The sequence below is a fragment of the Taeniopygia guttata genome, chromosome 20 (assembly GCF_048771995.1).
Source record: "Taeniopygia guttata chromosome 20, bTaeGut7.mat, whole genome shotgun sequence".
Lineage (NCBI taxonomy): Eukaryota > Metazoa > Chordata > Aves > Passeriformes > Estrildidae > Taeniopygia > Taeniopygia guttata.
This window is the reverse complement of record NC_133045.1, coordinates 12,947,133-12,956,159: the sequence shown is the minus strand read 5'-3', so window position 1 is coordinate 12,956,159 and position 9,027 is coordinate 12,947,133. Positions and strand designations below refer to the sequence as shown.

The window sequence follows — 9,027 nt, the reverse complement described above, 5'->3', positions numbered from 1 at the left end:
CAGATATATATAAACTGAATAATTCTGCAAATTTTTGATGTGCTGAGTAAATGGGATGGGGAGCAGGACTGATCCAGAGGAAAAGCCAGCCCTGCACACGAATCTGTCTGACTGGTGCTTTTGGTGCAGTCAGTACTTTCCCTTGGATGGGCTGCAGAAGCTGAGCCAGGAAGGATTTGTTCAGCCCAGGTTCACAGGGCAGTGCTGCCCCTGCACCACCCAGCTGGCAGAGCCCTGGCTGCTTGTGCCATGAGTGCACAGAGTCCTGACTCTCAGAGGTGAAGCTTTAACCATCACACAGCTCTGCTGCAGCTTTGGTTGGGAGGGTTTGGTTCTCCCTCGTGCCCAGGGAAAAGATCACTAAAGTGGATTTTCATTTTTTTTTCTCTTCTAAATTAACAGGATGTTTAAATGTGTTGTCAGGTTTGATTTCAGCTGCCATCAAAGTTAAAGTCACTTCTTGTCTTATCCAGAAGAGTGCATCCTGTCTTTGCCTTATTGCACATGCAGCCTCTTTTGGATGTGTCAGATCCAGCACCCAAAATCACGAGTGACTTTTGTTAAAATTGGGCAGTATGAACACCCTGTGCCTCATCCAAGCAACCTCCCTCTGCTTTCCCAAAAACTCTCCCTATCCTTCAAGCACAGGAGATGCCAGACAACAGCAGCAGAAAGCAGGGAAGAATTTCACACGAAAAGAACACCACTGCAAGAGGTGTGCAGACCAATCCCCCCAGAATGCTGGGTGAATTTATCTGTTCTTCTTTCAGGTTTATCAGACAGACCATCACTTCCTGGATCCCAGGGATATAAGGACAAGTTCAACTTGCACCATCCTTCTCAATTTCCTTAGCTGGCTTTTAACTTCCAGTTGGATGCATCATGTAAGTAGACACAAAACTGTGCAAGAGACTGTGTACAAAGTCCTTCTTTGAATTCCTGTGGGCATTATGAGATAATTAAGGAAATATTGCTTCAGTTTTATAGGATTTTATTCAGGTTACAAGCAGCAATTGAAATGTGTGGGGAAAAGAGGGAAAAAGAAGGGTTTTTCAGATAAAACCGGGGTAAATAAATTTATTTTCTCACTGGAAGCAGGAATTTGGTATTTCTGTTCTTGCTGAAATTTGTTAGCTCTTTGAGATGGGAATTTTCATGCAGAATCTTCTGTAAGAAAATAAATGGCCAAAATGTAAGCCTGGCATCAGGAATTGCTGACCCACAGCTGGAGGTGCCAATGTGTTCTTGTCTGCTCCAAAATTCAGGGTAAGAGAGAGGCTGGAAAGCTGCATTCAGCTCCAGCTCTGCTATTCTCTTTTGGAAACAAATCAATGAGCAAGCAAGATGGTGGATCTCAGAAACCACCCTTGTCATCGGGTGATTTCTGTCTTTTCCAGGAGTCCCAACAGCTCCTGTTGGAAGTGTTCCACTGAATCACTTCCTTAAATGGTCACTGAATCAGGGGGAGGTGATAAAAGGTGGATTTCAACATCCCCCCCAGCACTCTGAGGCTGGACCTGCCCCTGCCTTGTGCCTGCTCTAATCACTGACCTCCAGGAGCAGGGAATCATCTCCCATGGGCAAGACTTCTGCTGTTTGAGATTGCAGAAATGGCACTTTTAGTGAAAAAGGGGGATTGCCTGGATCTTAGCACATCAAATCAGCTGCAAGGTTTGGTGCTGGGCTTGAAGAAAAGTCCTGAGCACACCTGCAACGCAGACAGACCCACACTGGAGGTCTCCCACCACCACCAGTAGCAAGTGGTGAGGGTGGGAGATGTTTTCCCACCCCCTCTGCTCCCAGGACGTGGTTCTGGGTGGGATTTTCTGTCTTTGCCCTTCATGCTGGTCCAGTTGTGGCTGTGGAAGTTCACAGTCTGGCTGTGCTGACACACTCACGCCGTCACTTTGACTCCTGTGGCTGTCAGGGAGGCTGATGAGGTTTGCTGGGCTCTGTTATCTCTGTTATCTCTCAGCCTGAGCAGGGAGCACTGCAGGCTACACACTGAGGGGCTTCCAAAACTAAGCCTCAAATCAAACACAGCAAATTAAGCCACGGCATATGCAACACATCATTTCAGTATTTATGTTTGCAGCCTCCAGCTCCGGCATCAGAAAACCTCAGAGACGAGTGCAATAAATAGCCAGTTCACTGAGGAGTTGGCAAGATTTATTATGTTTATGATTCTGCACAAACAGTGTTGACAGAACTCTTTTGATGCAGAGATAGTCTGTGTGCTCAGATCACCGAGGAGAGCTGCACTTGGGAGGATTTGTCCCCAGCTGAGGCTGGATCTTTAGGTGCCTCTCTCCTTGTGTGCTGTGTTTTAAACTCTGCCATGTGAGGGGGTTTTATATAAATCACTTTACGGTGATTTTGTGCTGCCTTACCTCTTTGCCTGGTGTCATATCACCACAATTAGTGACAATCATTGCTGGCACTCAGAATCCCAAATGTTCCCAGTGTGCTGCAGTAATTAAAACACAAGGAAAGCATCCCGGGAAATTTCCCAGCTGAGGCTTTGGTGCAAGAGCCATGGAATCAACAGGAATATTTTCCTTCATTTCAGTGGGAGCTGGATCTTGCCCAAATTGCACAAAGCAGCCTCCCACTCCAGAACAATCCAGAGGCATATGGTTACTGTCAGGGGAACAGGTGGATGTTCATATGGTCTGTAAAGGAGCTGGAGACAGCTTGTTGCATTTCGATAAAAAGGTTATTCCAGGCAACTGGAATAGTGTAAAAACAGGGAGGAATTCAGCAGAGGCTGCAGCAGCAGGCAGGGATAAGACTGGGACACGAGGGAGAGGGGAAGCCTGGCACAAAGTAATGCAGAGCTTTGGAAATGAGGAGGGAAACTCCACCAAATAGGTGCAAGATTTAGAGGGAAAACTGAGCATATTTGAGAGCTTTGTGGTGTTATTTTGCCAAGGATGGAGGTGTCTGTGGGGGATGGCGAGACCAGGATGGTCTGCAGGTGAGGGCAAGGTGTCATGCAGTAGATCAGAGGTCTGCTAGATCCCAAAGAGATCTATTGCAAAATATTCCATGTAGCAAACCCCAGTGCATAACTTCAATTGGAGTCATTAATAATAATGGGAGCCATTGTATTTTTGCTGTTTGCAAAATGAAGGCAATAAAATACAATTTCAGAAATTAAGAATACCGTGAGCATGAGAGAATTTTGTAACTGGAATTCCTTGTTTATACATGCTCAGCATTTAGACTTCTGTGATGCTAAAATAGAAATGTTAATAATTTGGGAATGCTAAATCAGCACCATAGCAGTTACTCTTCTAAAGGATGTGTTTGGGAAGATATCAGGAGACATAACCCAGACTTGCTGCTATTGTTTTTATTAACTCAGAAGAAGCTTGAAGAGTCCTCTGAAGTATTCATGTGATAAAATTGCCAACCTCAAGGAATGATTTCTGTGTGAGCAAGGCTGTGTTCCTCCCAGATAAGGTGCTACCCAGTTGTTCAAAAACTCAGAGAGAAAACCCAGCAAAGAATTCTTTCACAGTGATGCTGAGATGGCTCAGAGCTCACTGTGAGGATACTCAGTGCTCCAAGAAAAGTTTTCCATGCTTGTCTTTGAAACTAAATTTTCATTTCATTCTGACACCTAAACCTTTGAGGAAAGTGTAAAACCAGATCATTCAGGGGATCACATTCCAGCCCCATCCCAGCCCCATTCTCAGGTAATTCCCAGCCCCATTCCCAGCCCCATTCCAGCCCCATTCCCAGCCCCATTCCCAGCCCCATTCCAGCCCATTCCCAGCCCCGTTCCCAGCCCATTCCCAGCCCATTCCCAGCCCATTCCCAGCCCATTCCCAGCCCCATTCCAGCCCTGTTCCAGCCCCATTCCCAGCCCTGTTCCCAGCCCCGTTCCAGCCCCATTTCAGCCCCATTCCCAGCCCATTCCCAGCCCATTCCCAGCCCATTCCCAGCCCCATTCCCAGCCCATTCCCAGCCCATTCCCAGCCCCATTCCCAGCCCATTCCCAGCCCATTCCCAGCCCCATTCCCAGTCCTGTTCCCAGCCCATTCCCAGCCCCATCCCAGCCCCATTCCAGCCCATTCCCAGCCCATTCCCAGCCCGTTCCCAGCCCCATTCCCAGCCCCATTCCCAGCCCATTCCCAGCCCCGTTCCACCCCCGTTCCCAGTCCTGTTCCCAGCCCATTCCCAGCCCATTCCCAGCCCCGTTCCCAGCCCATTCCCAGCCCATTCCCGGCTCCCGGCGCGGCTCCAGCGCCGCCTCCCGGCATCCCGCCGCACTCGCTGCCGCTCACGGCAAACCTCGGGAAAAACGCGGGTGTTTGGGACTGTTTTTACTTCCAGATCGCTCCGAGGAGGGGACAGGTGGGTGAGAACAATCCTTTCCCACAGCACAGTGCTGCTCCTCTTCTGCCCCTCGCTCCCTCACTTCCCAGAGCAGCGACACCATCAGAAAGAGAGATCAGCATCTGGAGCATCTGCATGATACACAGGGGGAAATATTTCCCCAGGAATGGCATTTCAGTGAGGGGAAAGGCTGGTGGGCTCCCACTGTCCTCCTCCTGGGTGAGAACAAAGCCACAGCTTTGGAATGGCTCGGGGGTCCTGCTGCTGGGAGGAGGAAAGAGGACTGACAGCAAGGAAAAATCATATATAGAGATATTGAAATATATAAACATCTGTTGATAGATAGATTATAGATAGATAGATAGATAGATAGATTATAGATAGATAGATAGATAGATAGATAGATAGATAGATAGATAGATAGATAGATAGATAGATGTGTAAATTGAAACATAATGTACCTGGAACAACAAGCAGCCTAAAGGAGAGGACCTGTGGATCAGACTGGTGCCCTGAGTGATGTCAGACACCGTGTTGGATGGCAAGGTAAAAGAAATCCAGCACCCACATCAAAGGTGATTAAATATGTATTTTTAAGTTAAAGCAGGGTCATTTATGGTGAGGCTAGGTAAGTTTTTGGTTCTGTAATTGTTTCTGGTTATCCTCCATCAATGCAGGAGCATTTCCACAGCACAGCCATAGTTTCCACTCCAGTCTTGTGTGCAGTATAGAAATGTCACAGCAGTTAGCTCGGGGTGACAAAGTGGAGTATTTGGAAAATGTTCTTATAAGGAAAGTAGCAAACACCCTTGGCACTGCTGTTGCAGCCTGGGTACTGCTTTGCCCTGTGCCCCAGGCAGAAAGCAGCGACCCACACCCCAGAGAGTGCAGAGGGTGTGCAAAGGCCCTGCTCAGTGTCTGCACCTGCTGTGTTATGGGGTTTTGCCCTCCAGGAGCAGGGCTGAGCCTGCACAGCTGGTTCACACTCAGAGCACTGAGACCTGTACCCCAAAACCCAAAACCTCATCTTGAGTGGCCCCTGTCCTCCCCACACAGAGAGCTGGCAGGGTTTGGGGTGGCTGTACATCGTAGGGTGACCTACAGAGAGCTGGCAGGGTTTGGGGTGGCTGTGCATCGTAGGGTGTGACCTACAGAGAGCTGGCTGGGTTTGGGGTGGCTGTACATTGTTTTTTCCCAGAGCAGCGTGTGCGGGCTGCGGGAGGGGATGCAGGACCCGGAGCCAGGCGTGGCAGGACAGGAGATTTGGTGCTTGCTTTGGTGTTTCTGCGCCCTGCAATCCCCATTTCTCACTTTTCCCGCACCTTGCCGGCTCTCCCCAAGATCTCTCGGCTTTCCAGCTGCAGGAGCGAGGGGCCGAGCATCCCCCGCTCGGTGCCGCTCCCTCCGCCCGTGTCTGCGGCTCTCCGGACGGGATTTTCCACGCGGGGATGCGGCGGTGCTGCCGTTCCGCTGCGCTGCCGCCAGAGAGCGGACGGGGATTTCCATCGCATCCCGGGACATCCCAGGGTATTCCTATAGTGCCGGGAAGGAATCCTCCCGGGACATCCCAGGGCATTCCTATAGAACCGGGAAGGAATCCTCCCGGGACATCCCAGGGCATTCCTATAGAACCGGGGAGGAATCCTCCCGGGACATCCCAGGACATTCCTATAGAACCAGAACTCCCCGGAATATCCTCCCGGGACATCCCAGGGTATTCCTATAGCGCCGGGAAGGAACCCTCCCGGGACATCCCATGGCATTCCTATAGCGCCGGGAAGGAATCCCCCCGGGACATCCCAGGGCATTCCTATAGAACCGGGACTCCCCGGAATTTCCCCCCGGGATATCCCAGGACATTCCTATAGCGCTGGGATCCCCGGAATCCTCCCGGGACATCCCAGGACACCCTATAGTGCTGGGATGCCCGGAATATCCCCCCGGGATATCCCAGGATACCCCTATAGCACCGGGATCCCCCGGAATCCCCCCGGGACATCCCAGGACATCCCGATACCATCGAGACCCCCTCGGGACATCTCCGGTGCTGCCCTCCTCTTTCTAGATCAGGTTTAATGCCCTTTTCCTCTTGCTTTTACCCAGTATAAAATTCTCCCCCATTCCAGGAGGCTTTACTCCTGTCCATGGGTGACAAATCCTTCTGGCCAAGACTTCAATTATTAATTAATATGTATATATATAATATAAAAGCTGTTTAAATTTGACTAAAATTATGGTTCTTCAGCTCCTGCAGCCTCACTCTCTGAGCAATGTGAAATTATTCCATTCCAGTCACGTCTCCAGGAGGTAAGAACAGTTTGGCTCAATGCAGTTTGTTAAGACAATCAGTAAAAACATATTTAGCACAATGGGTGAGATGATTTCACCTCAGCAGAGCAGCTTCACTATTACCCAGTGAGATGGTCCATGTGAGTGGCAGAAATGGCATCTCCTTCCTCCTTTCACCCACAGTTATCCTTCAGTGAAGAGCAGAATTCTGATGCCCCAGATTTTCTCTAATTTAGGTCTAGCTCCGGCAATCAGAATCAGCAATTTTGGTTTGGAAAATTTCAACAGAGATAAAGACTTGTACTATGGGGAAGAGATTTAGATGACAACAGCGAGGGGCCTGAACACTTTTTCCTGCTTGATCTCTGAAATCAAAGGTGATGTAAGGAGGAACAGGAGTGGGAGCTATTGAGGCTCTCCCACAGCTCCCTGGGACACTGCTCAGCAGCCACTCCGTTGGGAATAACAAATAACAGCATCCCTTGATTCTCCTCCAAGAGTTTTGGACTGATTGCAGCAGGATTACACATTGTCCCTGGGTTACAAACATCCCCACGGAAAAACAGGATTACGTGGTCCTCTCTGTTTAAAGCACGGGGAAGGACCGGCCCCTAAGATGAAAGAGACTTTTATTCCTGGAAATGAGGATTTCCTGAGGCCAGGGCTTAGCAGAGCTCTTGAGTGGCGCTGGTGGGAGCTGTCCCCAGCCTGTCCCCTGGCACAGGGCAGTTCTCAGCCAGGGTGAATATCCCCTCGTGTGCAGTGCCAGGGCTTTGCCCCAGACCCCAGCTGCCCCCAGGGATGTGGATGAGGTGAGTGAGGCTGTGTTTTGGCACCTGTATGAAAGCAAGGCTGGTCCCTTCAGAGAAACTGATGCCACACCTAAAAGTTCAATATTTTTTCTCTTCTGTGGTCAAGTGTGCTGCATTGCCCATCTCCACACGAAGTGAGGAAACCTCGTGTGATGGATAAATCACAAAAGCAGCACCGAGCATCTTTTCCTGTTTCCTCTCTGTCCTGTAACATTGACCAAGTGTTGCAATCCATGCACATTCTCAGGGGATATAAACAGGCACAGCTCAGCTGCCTCCTGGGTAAAAAAGCATTTATTTCCTGGGAATCTGGTGCTGTGCCTTAGGTCCTTGTATTTAGCATGGGGATACAATTACTTTTTTTGTGGAAGGATATTGAAATGTGCTGGTTTTTGTTATAATTTAATATTATCCAATTATATGATATTATAAAATTTTCAGATTCTGCCTTAAAGGTTTTAATCTCAGATTTGTGCATTGCTTTGATACATTTAGATAAATATTGTAACTAAACACTCATTTACTCTCTCAGAAGCATTTTTAATGACTGCAGAGAGATCTCTGTTGTGTGTTAATATTTTTAATTCTGTGTTAAAGAGTTGATCACAACTAAAGTAGGGAAAATATTTTTCACTTCGATTCTTTTCATAGCAAGGTAGCAATTAGACTCAGCATACCAAAAATAGCACGGGCAAAAAAACAGTTGGGCTACTTAAAAAATGCCATGGGAGATTAGCAAAGTATACCTAGACACAAACCATATGCAGACAAGAAAGAACCAGGGCAAATCCAAAGAGTTTCAGCAGGTAAGCAGCCACACAGCAGCTTGTGTCAGATATCAAAGAGGCACAGACTGGCAAAAATCTCCCAGTAAAAGCTGGCTCATCCCTCTTTGGTCTCACACTGGTCCTGGGCAGTGATTGCAGAATGGAGCTGTAAGCATCCCAAGGAGGCTGGAGCCATCCTACAGCTCAGACAGCACCAGGTTCTGCTGTTGGTTCACATCCTCAATAGGGTGACATTCCTAATTCCCATAATAATACTAATTCCTGAAATAACACCAAAAATTAAACCTATTGCGAAGTGATTAACACATGGAGTGAAAAAAAAAAAATCTACAAACCCCATTTTTGTTTATGTGCACCCATTGTAGTAATACAATAGGAGAGAAAAATGCTATTTATTTTTTATGTATTTATCTAGCTTTGAACTGTTTTCACTTGTTTTCAGGATCCTTCAATTTTAATTCCTGATGTAGGTGAGCAGCAATGTCTGGAGACAATTCCATGCAGGCAGGAAGAATATGCAGTATATCTTTTATGCAGATACCCCTTGTTTGGTGATTTCCCAAACTGGAGTGGAGGTCACTGCCTCCCATGTGCAGGATGGTCTCTATTTAGGGAGGGCAGGGTTTTTGTCACTATGTGAAATTGAGTGGTGGTCACAGAATTATTTTTAAAATTAAATTTATTCCTCTGCCTCCCAGTTCCTGTGGGAATCTATTGGTGCCTGAGGGCAGCTTTTCTGTGTTTGGGAAAGGCACTGCAGGGAAAGTGTCAGGTGGCTTTCAAGGGACTTGGAA

The 9,027-nt window shown here is 48.1% G+C and overlaps 1 protein-coding gene across 2 annotated transcripts in view; it reads left to right on the top strand.

The window, feature by feature from the left end:
- Window positions 1-489: 489 nt before the first annotated feature.
- The window catches only part of SPO11 (SPO11 initiator of meiotic double strand breaks), a 103,990-nt gene continuing 95,452 nt past the window's right edge, over window positions 490-9,027 (top strand). The window contains exon 1 of one of the 2 annotated variants that reach the window (XM_072916994.1): window positions 490-884. The gene's annotated coding sequence lies outside the window, so the exon portion shown is untranslated. The remainder of the gene's footprint in view (window positions 885-9,027) is intronic. The other variant, XM_072916993.1, reaches the window with a different exon arrangement.